This window comes from Stenella coeruleoalba, assembly GCF_951394435.1.
Source record: "Stenella coeruleoalba genome assembly, chromosome: 6".
Lineage (NCBI taxonomy): Eukaryota > Metazoa > Chordata > Mammalia > Artiodactyla > Delphinidae > Stenella > Stenella coeruleoalba.
The window spans coordinates 114963227-114980212 of NC_137151.1; positions in this window are offsets into that span (position 1 = coordinate 114963227).

Genomic DNA, 16986 nt, shown 5'->3' on the forward strand with positions numbered 1-16986 from the left:
GTAGAATTTATAAAATCTGGTCTTAAGCACTAGCCGGTTTTAGAGCCTCTGCAACTTGCTAGAAACCTCTTGGGAACCTCTCTCTGCCCAGGCTATACCAAGGGAAATTAATTGATTGATTGATTGATAGTCTTTGCTGGTTTCTACAAGACAAAGGTAAAAGAATCAGGGGTCAATAAAGTGAGGTTTGATATATAATAGTCCTGCATCAAATATCTGTCTCTGCTATTTACCATGACCTGGGACATATACATTATTTTGTCAGTTTCACTTTTTTATTCTATAATCTGGATTTATCTATCATACAAAATCATAGGGTTTAATTATTATTAGGTAAATGCACATAAGGAACAGTGTACGTAATAAACACTCATTATATTGTAAGTGTCTTATTTGTCAGTATTTAGAAAAGAGTCCAGCAAGCAGTTGCTAAAAAAAGGAAAAAAAACTTTTTGAGTAGCTAGTAGGTGCCAGGCCGTGCATTGTATGGTCCCACATATTTCACTTAGTCTTTATAAAAACACTGTTTCCTCCATAAAAGAGGAAACTGAAATACAGATTGTGACTTTCTCAAAGTCAAAGGTAATGAGTAGTGAAGTCAAGATTCAAATTCAAATCTGTTTTACTCTGAATCCTCTGTTACTTCTACACTTTTCCAAGTTCCACTGGAAAGAAATCTGAAGTTTATACTCTCTGTCTTCAATTCATTAATTATCTCTTTGGCCATATCTAATCAATTTTTTAATCCTTTTTGTTGATTTTTAAAAATCTTCCACAACTTTGTTTTGAATTTCTGAGTTACACTTTTTTTTTCTTTCACACCTGATTGTTTCTGTATTATAATCTCCTCTTGTTTTGTGTTTGGCATTACTTTATCTCACTGAACAGTTAACACATAGTTATAAAGATTCTTTCAAATTCCTCATTTGAGTTTCTCAGTTCAGTTATCTTCTTTATTGGGTTTCTAATCAATCTTTCTTGGTGTTGGACTTGCTCAAATTTTTGTGACATTTGTCTGTGACCTCAATTTCTGTGAAAATTTATCCTCTGAAAATGACATTTGAAAATTTCTTTTGAGCTCTGGTGATCTCCTATTGTTGGCAGTTTCAGAGTTGCCTCTGTCTGGGTGCATGAAGTCATTAGATACAAACAAGGTTTGACATTTATGTCCTGGGTTTTCTTTTCCACATGAGCATTGTAAATGTGGCACAGATGCCTGCATCCTAAAACTGCTATGTCACACCTTGCTTCCACACATGACCTGTGTGCCAAAGATCTGCATCACCTGATAGAAAGGTTTCATTTCAGTGAAAGACCCCATACTAGCTCTCTGGTAACAAACCCCATCCCAAGCAGGCATCAGTATACCAGTTCTTAGGTTTATATCTGGCTCTAGGACATATTTTGCTTTCTTGCTTTGAGCTCAGCTATGCATTTTAATTCTTTAAACACATTTTACTGAGCATTTTTCTATGTATAGAGTGAATAGAGGTGGTTCCCACATTTCTCAGTCCATCATCTTGCACAACTTCCTCCCTAACTATTTTTGAGAATCTTTTACATGCAGAGTAATATACAATTTATCATCTAATCTTTTTTAGTGACACTGGGCACTAATAATAATTATCCTGGGGCAGTTGAACTGTATTGGTCAGGGTAAATGGTCACTGTATTTCTGTGGAAACTAGTGTATCAGAACAGTCTAAGAGAATGGGTTTCAGAAAGGTCTTAATTAGTCTATTCACTGGAATTGCAGGGAATCTTGGAAACTGAGAAACTTAAATGACAGGGTTCCTTTGAGGGCATTTAAAGATTGAGGCTGCCTGGTAATTCTCAGCGTCCATATGCAGTCTGTACTCCCTGACAACTATATGCTATATATAGTAGCTTCTGTTCATTAAACTCCTTAATACAAATCTTTGCTAGGGTAATTGGGAAGAATGGTCTACAGAGTAAGATGAATACTATCTGCTTCAATGTAGTCACTATTCCCCACTCTGTCATTTAGCAAATAGACTGTGAACTTCATAAAAATAATCGAATGGATTCTTTATCACAGCTGCGGGCTTCTTACAAGATACCAATTCGCATAAAAGTCAAAAGGATAGAAAAACAACACGATATTAGAATTTTTATACTGGTGCTCTGAATCAGTTGTTCTAACAATTTCCCTTTTCTTTAGAATAAATATATAATCAGGAATATTTAAAAAACCCAATCTACTTATTGGCTTGCCCATCTATCTATCTATCATCTATTTATCATCTCTCTCTCTCTCTCTCTCTCTATCATCTCTATGTACTCAACCTCATTTCACAAAAGAATTTGAGGTAGAAGTAATTATATTAGTCAGGTGTCCAGCAGAATTATAGTGGGGGAACCATTAGATGATATTATTACCACACAGAATTTTAGAGTTGGCGAGACCTTAGAAATTATATCATTTTCTGTGACCTTAATTAGGCAATCTGACTATTCATCATTATTTGAGGCCGTGGAGAAAATTCTTGCCTTCTATAATCAGCAGAACTCTTTTATGTATCCGTTTACTGCAACTGATCTTATAGGTCATTTTCAGCAGCTTGGATTACTAATAACTATCAGCAATTACAGTGCTATTGTCTCTACAAAATGCAGAGGTTCCCAACTCTTGTAATATGACCTTAAATACCTGTACTGAATGAAACAAATTTTGATGCTGAAAGAGGTCTCATTCTGAGAGCTTCAATAAAAGATGGAGCTGTACACTAGCCCAATCAGTCTTCTTTGGCAGATAGAGATCAGCACCTCCATCATTTGGGCATGTTCTTTCCTCTCCCTGGGAGGTATACATTCCTTTTCTCATCCCTATACCCAAATCCAATCACAGTTCTATTTATCCTGCATGAACTAGTTTCCTTGTGACCCAGTGTTCTACACTTTAGAATATATTCCTGAGAAATTATCCCAAATGTGAAAAATAATTCTGAACAAAAATTTTCTCCTCTGAATTATTTAAAATAGCCAACTATCTGGAAAAGACAAAAGCTGTAATTTGAAAAGATACATGTACTCCAATGTTCATAGAGGCACTATTTACAATAGCCAAGACATGGAAGCAGCCTAAGTGTCCATCAACTGATGAATGGATAAACAGATGAATGGATATATTTATATATATACACACACAATGAAAAATTACTCAGCAATAAAAAAGAGTGAAATCATGCCATTTGCAGCAACAGGGGTGGATTTAAGAGATTATCATACTAACTGAAGTAAGTCAGACAGAGAAAGACAAACATTATACGATATCATATATATGTGGATTCTAAAAAAATAGTACAAATGAACTTATTTGCAAAACAGGAACCGACTTACAGACATAGAAAACAAACTTTTAGTTACCAAACGGGAAGGGGGTGAAGAGGGATAAATTGGGAGTTGGGGAATAACAGATGTACACTACCATATATAAAATAGATGAACAACAAGAATTTACTGTATAGCACAGGGAACTATATTCAATATCTTGTAATAAACTATAGTGGAAAAGAATATGGATATACATGCCATATTAAATGTACAAAACAAAAACAGTAAAGAGCAGATCATTGTAACATTGGAAAGACTTCAGATGATTTTAATTTTACCAGTATGCTTTTTGGTATTTTGTATGACCTGTGTGAATTGCTGTTTGATAAAAAATAGTTTCTGAAAAAATGATGTTTATAAAACTATATGATAAGATGAAAACTTACTTATGGCCTGGTTTTATTTTAAAACATTTTATATATAAATTTTGCTATATAAAAATAAAGCCTTTTTGCATTAAAAACAAATGATGAAAAACATCAGTTAACAAAGATTTTATTTTCTTATTTCTTCTTATATTTTTACATTTTCCAATTTTATAACGAGCTTTGACTATTTTTATAACCTAAAAAACCAACAAAACTTACTTAAAAAATCATCTCAAGGTCTCCCTTCTTTATGAAGTCTTTCCTTTAAAATGTGTATGGCTCTGCCCACGTTTCCACATCACTTTAAGCACAGATCTTTACACCATTAGACACATTGTATTTTGATGTTTTGTAAGCTTACTGTAAGCCTGCAGACTCAATCTGTCATCCACTCTAAAACTTTAGAGTGTAGCACATTGTCTAATGGGGTAAACATTTCAGTACAAAATAAATGAATAAATGTCAAATGTTGAATATAGTCTAAACAAAAAGTCTTGTTTCCCTGCCCTTCCGTTCTCCGATTGCCTCATGCATAAATCTTACACAAATATATTTTCTTGTTCTATAATTATCCCTTATTTACTTATAGGGTTATGGATAAGGAATAACAATGAAACAAGAATTTAGAGCTCAAAAGACACAGCTATACCTGATCCTGAAACTGGTTCTTAGTCAAATGTTGTAATATTTAAAATGTGATTTTAAATATGAAAACACAACTAAATTCTTTTAATAGCTTAGGTAAAAGTAGCAGAAAATCATTTTTAGATACTTTTCTGCAAAAAGAAATAAAAATCAGACATTAATTTTTTGATAATGCCCTATGTCAATTATTATTTTAAAATAGCTCAAATATATCTTTGCCTTTATGGAAAATAAATGTGAATTCTTAGTTTGAGGAAAGTAATATTTTTATAGGTATATAGAATTTATTTTTAAGGTCTACAATAGTGATCATTTTAAATTTAAAACTAATTTATTCTTTTTGTGAATATAATTTATATGAGGACATTGCTTCATTGACTTGTTTCTGTTTTTACTGCCTTTTTTATGCTTGAAAATATAAAGGTTTTCAAGCATAAAGGTTAGTGACATATAGTCCTTAATCTCATTTGCTTATCTACTTGTCATAGACGTTGGATATTAGACACCAGGCAGACTAGCAAAAAACAAACAGCACTTTTGCCTTCTATGCAGAAACTGGTGTTAAATACCTCCTTTCAGGGCAAGTATATAAATCACTTAGATATAGGAGGTCGGTGAGAAAGGTTCTTGGCATAAAAGATCATTAGACTAAAAAAAAAAAAAAAAAAGAGGAAGAGAAATCTAGACCACCATAATTCAAAGTCTTGAAAATATTTAAAAAGTAACTAAGCCTGTTCAAGGACCAATATCTAGTTTTCTCCTGAGTAGGGGACTTGGCATCCAATATATCATTCATCCCAGGGTACAGGATTATGGAAGGAGGTTATACAAGAGTTTTAGTAAAAGAAGGTTGTTAACTAGCACCAAGAACTACGTATTCAATAAGACCTAATCACTAGCTCTCTGCTACCTTTTAGAAACTGCAGTTGTTAGGAATCATACTAACCATCTTGGATTAATTCATAATAGTATTTGACATTGAATAGAAATAATTGTGTAAATTTTAGACAGCTTAAAAAAAAGACTAAAATACCACTGTAACACTGGAGTTTCCTGAAGGATTACAAAAAGGGAAAAGTCAATGTGAAATATGCCTCCAAAAATATTTGACTCCATTGAATAACAGGCAATATTCACATTGAGATGGAGTAGCAGCAGTCATTATCAATAAACACATAGATGTTCTCTAAACATGATCACTTGGTTTCTCTGTATAACTCTACAATTTCAAACCTAGTGATGCAATTAGGAGTATATACTCTGTAGGTTAATCTGAACATGCAATGACAGCATATAAATCAGATCATTCAGATACTACTTTCGGCCAATAAGAAGCCTGAGACCCAAAGTCACCAGAGTGTCAGCCCAAGTATGGTTACTAAAAATATTAAGAAATTTTCTTGTTGTCAAAATATTTATTATGTTCCTCCTTCTCTAGAAGATTGATGAAATTTACTGTGATTGTGGGAATGTGATTAACCTGGATGAAGAGATCATGGTCACATATGAAACTTGATATAAACATATCAAAGTTTGAATGAAAAACCAGCATATTTAAACCAATTTTGAGGGGGAAATATTAAATCTCTTCATCTTTTGTAATTGTTACTTTGAAAATGACATTTCTTACAAGACAAAGTTATTTGGGCACGCGTAATGAAAATGTGCCAGAGTTATATCTTGCCTTTCTGAATAATTTAAAATGAAAAAATACGTTGTTTCAAAGTAAATATGTTTCATTTGGTGTAGGAAGAAGAATCAAATTCATTTTTTAAGTTCAAATAGAGCTTACAGGTTTTTTAAATCTTAATATATTGTGGTAGGTGTTTTAATGTAATAGACAATTTCACCTTTTTAATCACAATGTCAGTCATTGTTTGCAAAGTGTATTATCTATCTCTAAGTTTTGATCAGGCTTTGGAAGCCATTGCTTCGACTATAGCTTTGAAGTTTTTTTTATATTCATCTAATTGACCCAATATTTCGTGAAAAATAGGGGAATCTCAGACCATTATCTTGATGTTTTCATTATACCTCTTAGAAAATGAGACACACAACAAATGGTGGGATTTTCAGGCAGTTGTAATTCTATTTGTCCTTTTCTTAAACATTGTTTATCTCTTTTACTGAAGCTTTATTTTTGTTTACTCAGTAAACAACTATTGACTATCTTTGAGCATAGCAATATGATAAAGTTCACTGAAGAAACCATAAAAATCAGAAAAGGTATCTTATGAGTTGAAGCAGCTTTGCCTCCTAGAAGCACAGAAAAGAAAATCAGATGTATTGAATAGCCACTACTATAGCTATAATGTTAGCTATGATGCCCAGCATTGTATATCCATTAGCAATTCTCAGCCCATGTTTCTGTGGAACAGATCTAAATTGGGATGGGGCTGAGATTTAGATACATCTACATTTAATTTCTGGAGAAGAGTAATCCTCTGCCCTAGCCCCTCACCAAACACCTGGTTGTATCTGTTCATTTATATGGATAGATATACCACTGGAGGAAAAACACAAAACTAAACAAAAACTCTAAATATATGTCCTTAATCAGAATTCAGGTACATGCGGATACATCTTGTAAAGTTGGGTGATTGTAGTAGTGATGGGGGGGGGGCTGTGAAGCACGCGAAAACCATATTAAAATGCAGAATGAACAAGTTTCCCTGCTTGAGAGTTTGCTTTAAGTCAACAAAGAGCTGGTACATGGCAAACTGGATTCAGCAATAAGGTCTCAATGTTGGAAGGAAATTGTAGTTGTGGTTATAGAGAATCTGATGATATTTCAATCCATCCATCATCATATTCAGGATGACATGAATATATGTGGGGGGGATTAATTTCACAGCAATGATGGGGGCAAATAACTTAGCACTGAGATCCCCATAGATTGATGTTCTCAGGGATTAAGAGCCATTCAGCTTCTTACTTTTCGAAGACTTCAAAGATATCAAGTACCATGAGGATGAAAGTTAAGCCCTTGGGTGGCAGAGAGCCATGACAATGAAGGGACAGAGTATAGACCTGAAGGGTCTCTATGGACTGTGTGGTGGATTTGGGAATTGCACAGGCCACATTATCAATGAATTGGGTAAGACTGCCTTGGAGAATTCATGGAGATGTAGGAGAAAATACGAGATCCTGGGAATTAGTGGTCTAAAAGTTACCAGTGTACCTGACCTTGATTTGCTTTTAACTCTTCATCTGAGATAATATACCCAAAAACTCCTGAGGTAAAGGAAAAATCAGGCTACATATATGCATGTAAATGTGTATTTTTTTTTTTTTTTTACTCCTCATCTTGTCTCAAAATAGTAGACTAGAAAATTACCAATGATAATGTTTATATTTTTTAAGTAATAAAAATGAAGAAAGAGAAAATAAGTTGAGGCAGGGATTGGATTTAAAAAGATAAAGTACATTATGAAAAAATAAAGACACAAAATAAAGGCAGAGCTCCTATTTAAACTCACGATGCCTAACTTCAAACTCCAAGTTATAATAATATCAGTGAGGATTGCAGGTACAGTTTGTTTAAAGCTTATTCTGTATGAGAAATTATAAGGTGGGTTGGAGAAGATGAAGGAAGAGGTATCTGAATTCCTAAGCTCCATTGCTGTGAAGGTGCAAAGGTTTTCTGCTTTTTTTTTTTTTTTTCCCTGAATTTAAGACTGCTTCTTTGTGCAAAAGTCTTGTTGAATTTTATGATGCTATTTATTTTATACAAACCATTTATAAAACAACATCTGGATGGGACATGTACCTATGAGTTTTCTTTACTATGAGTTTCCTAAAAATGGTACTTCATAATTCAAACCAATATATTGTGTCATTGAAATGCTGGGGCATTAGACCATTTTGATATATGCATGCAATATCTTAATATGTTGTTCTCTCTTTTTTAAAGACAGTGAATGGATTAAACCAGAGTGTCTTTGAGTAAGGTGGTCCCAAGAATGGGTAGACATACCCCCCAAAAAGTGATTAGTGGGAAAGAAATGAATTCAGTTTATAGTGTGTTTTCTTTTCTTTCTTCTTGATTATATTCCTTCTCATTTTTAGGCTAATCTTCAGCAATTTTTATGATACTTATGGTGTTATTTCTTATTTTAGTCCTTTTTAGCTTTAGTAAGTAAGTAATAAAAACACTGATCTGATTTGAGAGAGAGAGAGAGAAATAGGAGAGAAGAACCGAGATCCTTACAGTATTACCAAAATGGAAAGACAAGACATGAGAACTTCCTGGGTAAATGTTCCTTTAAGATTCTTTCCAGCCTTGTGATTCTAAGGTTTAGTTTTTGTACCAGGAATTAAAGAATAGTAGAGGTGGAGGGGGTCACAGTGGGAGTTATTGTCTAGATTCCATGCATTCTGACTCCAAAAGCCCAAGTCATTTATAACAAATCATTTTCTATTCTTTTCTTTGTCACTTATGAATGTCCACCATTTACCTGACCCTCTATGTCACTATCATGTCATTTTGATAATAAAGAAATTATTCTTAAAATCTTAAGATTTTTAGGGCCTCCTAAAAATCCCCACAGATGCAGAGAACAACTCCATTTCATCCTTGAAGATTGTAATTAGGTCACCCTTTAGTATTTTTTGTTGCAGTGAAAAGCCAATTTCATTCATTAATTTGTGTATTCATTTAGCAAGTAATTTTAGTGCTTTATTATACCAGATTTTTTTTGCCTGTTTCATTACTTCTGTTTCTATTTCTTGGACTCTCTCCAGTTGTTCTAGAATCCTTTAAAGGCTGATGACCAATATTAGACATGCTATTATAATAAGGATCTGACTTGCCAAATGATTAGATGCTAAGTCTTTCATTTTAATGTTTTTTTAACACCTAAAATATTATATAACTTCCATTCCTCATGTACTACCCACCAACATCAACCCTGCCCCAACCACTGGAAAAGTACGCACTTAGTAACTTATCCATCCTATTTTGCAATTTGTAGTATCAGCAACTGACTAATTTATTCACATTATTTACTTTCTTTAAATTTCCCTTTTTATTTCATTAAAATCAGCTTGATATATAATGAAGGTAAAAATCCTGGCTCCAGCACTTATTAGCTGTGTGCTTTTGGACAAATTATTTAACCCCTCTATTTCTTCGTCTGGAAAAGGGAGTAAAACAAGGTGATCATGGTTCCTGATATATTGAACCATAAAGGTGAATTCAAATGAAATGACTGACACACCGGTAAAGAGGTGACTAAATAGAATAACTGTCAGTTTTAAAAGTGCTATGAAGGAAATAGGTAAGGAACTCAGAGAAAACTGAGGATGGGGTAGAGTAGTCACAGAACACTTCTCTAAGGAGCTCACATTTATTAACCTGGGAGCTTTATAAAATAGACAAAAGCAAAGAAAGGAAAAGAAGACATAGAGATAGAAGATAGATGGATGGATAGAGAGATAGAAAACCACCTGTACAAGTAGAAGAAGAGCATCTGTGAGACATTACAGACCTCGGTGTTCTCTTGAAAATGAAAGAAAACCAGTATGATCACAAGATTTGCTTGGGGGAAGGCTGGAGTGGTGGTCAGGGTCTTTTAGGGAATTGTTTTTATTCTAACAGAAATGGAAACTACTGTAGGGGTTTAAGAGAAACCATCAGAAAAGTCATATTATAATAAGATCAATTTAAAATTTTCTCACTTTTTATTTTGAAAAAAAAATCAAACAAAAAATTTACAAGAAAAGTACAATAAATTTCTTTATAATTTTGACCTCGATTTGTGATTTATCATATTTGTTCTTTCCCTTTATATAGATAACTATTATTATTGTTACTACTATTAAATCATCTAGATATGAGGTGTAAATTGCATGACACTTTACCTCTAAGTAGTTCAGTATTTTGAAAGAAAAAATAGTTTTTCTTACATAAGCCCAAGTGCAATTAAACCAAATTCAATAAAGGTAACATTGGCATGCTACTATTATCTAATACATAGAGCATATTTAAATTTCGCCAGCAGTTTCTGTAATGTTCTTTACAGCAATGAATCATGTTTTTGGATTCAGGAGGAGCAATTTCAGGACCACATACTGGCTTTAGTTGTCATGTATCTTTCATTTCCTTTGTTCTGGAACAGTTCTCTCAGCCTTTATCCTCATGACATTGACGTTTTTAAAAGTACAGGCCAGTTGAGGAGCAAACTCAAAGCCCTTCAATTTAGGATTGTCTGATACTTCATCACGATTAGATTCAGGTAATGCATTTTTGGCAGGAATACCACAGAAGTGATGTCTTTTTACAGGAAGGATGCAGAAATTATGATCTTCTCACTGCAGCACATCAGGAGAGGTATGATGTCACTTTGTCTTATTAATTGGTGATGCTAACTTTGACTGTTTGGTTATGGCGATATCTGCTAGATTTCCCCACTGGAAAGTTATTATTCTTTTTCCCGGGAGATACTTTGAGAATCTATATATATATCTCATTTTCTTTTTTTTTTTAAATGATAGATTTTTTAAAAAAATTCATTCATTTATTCAGTTTTATTTTTGGCTGTGTTGGGTCTTTGTTGCTGTGCGTGGGCTTTCTCTAGTTGCAGCGAGGGGGGCTACTCTTCATTGTGATGCACGGACTTCTCATTGTGGTGGCTTCTGTTGCCACGGAGCACGGGCTCTAGGCACATGGGCTTCAGTAGTTGTGGCTCGCGGACTCTAGAGGGCAGGCTCAGTAGATGCGACACATGGGCTTTGTTGCTTCACAGCATGTGGGATCTTCCCGGACCAGGGCTCGAACCCGTGTCCCCTGCATTGGCAGGTGAATTTTTAACCACTGCGCCACCAGGGAAGCCCAAGTCTTTGTGAGACACATTCTGGTCGTTTATTCTCCTTCACAAAACTTTTTCTAAGGAGTTGTCTTTTGCTCCTCAACCCTATTAAGTCTTGCTTCCTTACCAACTACTCCACTGAAACTCCTTGTGTACAGGGCATCGCTGACATCCATTTGTCCAATGCGGTAGGCTAGTCTCTGATTTGTTACCATTCACAAGTACATCTTTTGATTCCTGCAACACTCACTCCTATCTCACTTGGATTTCCTTCTCAGTTTCTTGTTATCTCATAATCCTCTAATTGCTGTAGCTTCTAATGACTTGGTTGTAGAACTTTCCCTAGTCACATTCTCTCTTTCAATGACCTCATCCATTCTTTTAGCTTTAACTACCATGCATATGCTTATAATAGCCAAATTAATGTCTTTTGCTAAGACCTTGTATATGAGTCCAGACTGTTGCATCCATGACAGTCTCCAAGAGTAGCCAAACTTAATACTGAAATAGAACTCTTCCCCTCCCCCTCACAAATCTATTTCTCCACCAGTCCTAAAAATCACAGTAAATGACAATGCATTCTACCCAGTTATTTATACCAAGATTTGAAGTCAATAAAAGGATATCAATGCATAACTAAGTGAATTCTCAGAAAGTAGAAAAAACTAAAACAATTGGTTGAGCTGCATGAGCTGTTTGTATATTTGGGAGATTAATCCTTTGTCTGTTGCTTCGTTTGCAAACATTTCCTCCCATTCTTTGGGTTGTCTTTTCATCTTATTTATGGTTTCCTTTGCTGTGCAAAAGTTTTTAAGTTTAATTAGGTCCCACTTACTTATTTTTGTTTTTATTTTCGTTACCCTAGGAGGTGGGTCATAAAAGATCTTGCTGTGATTTATGTCAAAGTGTTTTTCTTATGTTTTCCTCTAAGAGTTTTATAGTGTCCGGTCTTACATAGTACAGAGAGCTCAGCTCGGTGCTCTGTGATGGCCTAGTTGGGTGGGATGGGAGGTGGGAAGGGAGGTCCAAGAGGTAGGGGAACGTGTGTATGCTTATGGCTGATTCACTTCACTGTGAGGTAGAAACTAACACAACTTTGTAAAGCAATTATTCTCCAGTAAAAACGAAAACAATAGGTTGAAAAAGAAAAGAAATAAGAAAACTAGAGAATCAATATAGAAGATCAGTGATGCCACTAATAGGAGCTGCAGAAAAGGAGAATAGAAAAAGGGAAGAAACTAGTGAGGAAAAATTTAAAACTAGTGCAAGAAAAATTTCCTAGAACTGAAAAGAACCAAACCATGTCAGTGCATTTAAAACTTTTGCTTGGACCTGGTATAATGTCTGCTCACATTCCATTGTCCAAAATAATCCCAAAGTAGTGGAGCAGAGGAAACTACTTTTCCTGCAGTGAAGTTATGACAAGGGTGGGGAGAGAATAAATAGGTGTAGACTAATTGTACAATCTACCACAGAAAGAGTAGCCAAGGGTTCCATGAAAGAGGTACTGAAAATAAAAATATAGTAGCCATATTAGGTAGAGAAGAGAGGCAAGTTGACTTCCAAGATGTTAGTGAAGAGAGATTCTCAGGGTGATTACTGTACACTAGATCTGGAGGCCAACACATTGAGAATGGAGCTGCGAGATGAAGGGCTCTGAGAAGGAGGTACACAGGAAAAGAAAAGGAGCTGATTGATAATCTGATCTGTTAGACTGTATGGAAAATTAAATGGGAAACCCGTGAAATAACTTTTTTTAAACAAGTAAAATTGTCATTCCCTCTTTAAAACAATTCAATATCTTCCATTTCTTTTAGAATAAAATTAAAATGTCAGTAGATCTTGCACCTTTCAGCTACTGCATGTGCCTTATACTCATTTCATACCACATCTCACTTGTTCTCTGAGCTTCAGCCACCCAGAGGTTTTCTGGATCCTCAGCCATACCAAGCCCATTCTTGCCTGAAAGTTTTCTTGCTTCTTGACTACTCTGAGTGGATTGCTCTTAGCCCAGTTTTTCAAATATCTTTCTGGATCTCACTTTTCATATCTTAGTTCAAATTTATTCTTGAATAGCCTTTCGTGATAACACCATTTATATAATTTCTCATCTACTTGTATTCTATCACAAATCCATTACCCTTTATTCCCCTTTAATAGCCATCACAATTTTAATAATCTTATTCATTATTTTTATCATATATTTGATGTCTTCTTCCACTAGACTATAAGTTTTAGGAGGACAATGACCTTCTCTCTTTTGTTCTCCACTGTATTTTCTGTGTTTAGGACAGTGACTGGCATGGAGAAAACATTTAGGTAACTACTGAACACGTGAATGAGTAAATAAATGAATAAAATCAGGATAAATAAAGAAGAATCTAGAGGGTTGCACAGGAACATTAAAGGGCAGCAGCAATCCAGGCTACAATGGTGAGGCTTTGGTTTGAGGAAGGTAATGTCTGAATTGAAATTTTAAGGATGAGGCATTTATCAGTCACCATAGGGGGAGGAATATGCAGGTAGGTGGAGCAGCTTGTACAAAGGTCAGAAGCCTTGAGATAACACAGCCTAGTCAATGGATTCTAGGGTGATAGTACCAGTTCTGCTGAGGCTGAAACATCTGAGGATATGTTAAGACATCACAGAGACCCCAAGAGCACAGTGAATGAGCCACTTACGTATCGGCCATCATCAGGGTCAATACTTAGATGCTTACTGTTTATAATGACTGCTATATCTTTGCAATCTGTGACATTTAAAGATTGTCAACAGCTGAGTCTTACTGTTGTAGGATTGTTATTAACAATTTTCTCTCATTAAGGAGTACCTCACGTGAAACATCTGGAGTTAGAGATATTTTTAGCTCCTGGAGTTTTCCAGTGCTTTCCAAATAATCATAATCAAAAATCACAATAAAAATTATAGTAATTTGTAGAATCCAAGGTCTGAATTTGTATTTAAAGAATTTATTGGTTAGGAGTAAACTAAGATTAGCTTGAGGAAAAATTGGGGGAGTTTTAAAACAATGGTGTCTCAGCATTGAATAGCTGTGGCATTATAATCTGTACTTCAGGATACACTTAGGGTAATTGGGGCCTTATTTTTTTAACTTAAAAAGTTAAAATTTTAATTATGCCAATAAATGTAACCCTTTAGTTTTTCTGCCCAGTGATCATGACAAAATTCCTGAAAATTGGCTTTGTGTCTCAATCTGTGAGTGCAAGTCTGGTCATGTCCTAGAGCCACATACTATAAACTGCAGAATAATAGGATAATACCCATCCACACAGCCTCTTTGTGGATCAAATGAGTTAATCTGAGTAGAAGTGTATCGTGCATTCTAAGTTCCTAAACAAAGCATGCTATATTATTACAAGTTTGGAGAGCATTGCCAAATAAAAATGCCTCCACAGATTATGTACTGCCAACTCCAATAAAAGATTTCACAAGAAAAATTTATTCTGCTCCATCTTTTTGGGTTGAGAGAATTGAACCTGTGTACCCAAAATTAATCTCCTAAAGTGGGTGTTGAAATAGTGTTATGAAAGAGAAATTGCCCAAGGAAGCTGTCATTCACTGGCTTTCAACACAAATACTTAGATCATATATTTTATAGAAAAATAGTGTTCTAATTCTTGAAGAGGGATGGGTCAATATAATAACCATATACATGCAACACACACAAGAGAATAATGTATTGACAAGAAGTTTCATCTGGTGTCATGGAATTAATTGATCTAGTATTGGATGTATTACAAGGCTACTTTGTGTAAATTCTCAAAGCCACTTCCTTTCCATGGAAACTGACCATGTACTTACTGCTTCTCATTGCTAGGTCTGTTGTTCAATACTTTAATCCTACTTTCCCAAGTTGATTGCAGGTTTCATGGAAGTGGAATCTGGGTTGTCAACCTCTTTCAATTCCCTGCAGAGTCTGAAACAATACTTTGCAATGTGGTATGGGTTGAGAAAATCAATCCTTACATATGGTCAAAGAGTTAATATGTGTGTATTCAATTTAGGTTCATTTTGTCTCTTGGGCGCGCCAGTGAGTTCAGTAGAGCTTGGATATGAACTCATCTTGGCTCGGCATGTTCTTCAGAGGTGAACTAAAGATGTTATCAGCCCCACTTTTTCACTCTGGCTTATTACAGTTATTCTCGGAATATCCATAGTTGCTAAGATATTAATCTTGCAGGCATGAAATAACAGAACTTTCTTCATCTTTGCATTACCTGAAGGGAAATGAGTTGTAATAAAAAGCGTATATTTATTTTCAAAATTAATTTCAGAAGGAAAATTTTTACTTGGGAAATGCATATTATTTTATTCCACAATATAACTGATAATGTGGAAAATGTCATTTCACATATTATGGTAGAAAAATAAACTCAGGCAAATAGGGGAGCAGGTGATTTGAAGAAACTTACAAAACTGCTTCATGTTTAGGAATATTCTTTTAAGGTAACTTTATTTGCAGCTTCAAGGAAGAAAAGAAATTACTGCTAATTTCAGTTTATTTTGTTAAATTTTTTCATTTTTAATTAGTAAAAAGTTCATGTTTATTTTATAAAATTTGGAAAATGCCAAAAACATGGGAAAAAAAACTGGCTATAACTTGTACTCTATCCCTTCCTCCCCATCTGGTGATTACTAGTATTAACATATTAGGGCATAAACTTTCTGCTATGAGTGTGTATGTAAATAAAATTGTGTTCATATTGAACATGATGTTATAACCTATGCAGTTTATACAATGTCATCATAGCACTTAAACTCTAACTTAGTGCCTACTTTATGCTGGGCACTGTTCTAAGCCCTTATTTATTTGTTTGGTTATTTAATCATTGTGACAGCCCTATGAGTTTGGCACTATAATTATTCCCATTTCACAGATGAGCAAACTGAGGGACAGATAGGATCACACAGCTAGAACCTAGTTCCCTCTGACAGAACGCAGTTAGGTTTAGTACCTACTTCGATGTATGAGAGGTTTTGAGAGGCAAGGAAGGGACATGGCAAAGAGCTTGATGATTATGAAGCTTTCAATATATGATATTATTTGTTATTATTATTATGATTATGCCAGTGGTTATTCATAATTTTATCTCTGGTGTTTCATACAATTCCTAGTTATGGTAATTGCAACTACATGCTTTAGTTTCAACCTCCTAAACCATGAACAGATGATTAGTAGTTGATTACTAAGTCAGCACAATTGAATTTAATGTCAATTTTTTCCTCACGTGAAATCTTCCCTGTTTTTGCCCGCTTTTCACAGATTCCCTCTGACCAGCCCCTAACTTTGTAGAAAATAAATGAGATGTTTCTCAAATAACCCTTACCCCATGCTGTGATGCTTAAGGGGGGTAGTTGAGCCACAGACAGTTGATAAGAACACCTTATGTGCTTTTGTTATTATCTCTTCTCTCTTTTTTGTCTTCATCTCTCCAATCCCATTCTAGTAGTAGGCAGTTTATTTTAGGCAATTGATTTGTTGTTATTGAAACATTACGCTTTGAGAGTGGGTCACTGCTTTTTATAACAGATAATGGTTTTTAAATATTTCGGATGATTTCTTTACAAGTAAAAGGTGCCATATTGAGAGATGACAAATAAGGCAGTGAGTTAAGGTGCATGACAGTAAAAATGCCTGGGTTTGTGAGCAGAAACATGGTAGCAATCCTCATTAATAAGAGCATTTACTGAGAGACTTGAAAATGCGTTTGCATTTGCTTGCTGATGTAACTATGCATAATAGAAATAATCCATAGCAAAACAGGCAGAATAGAGCCATCAAAGGGTAT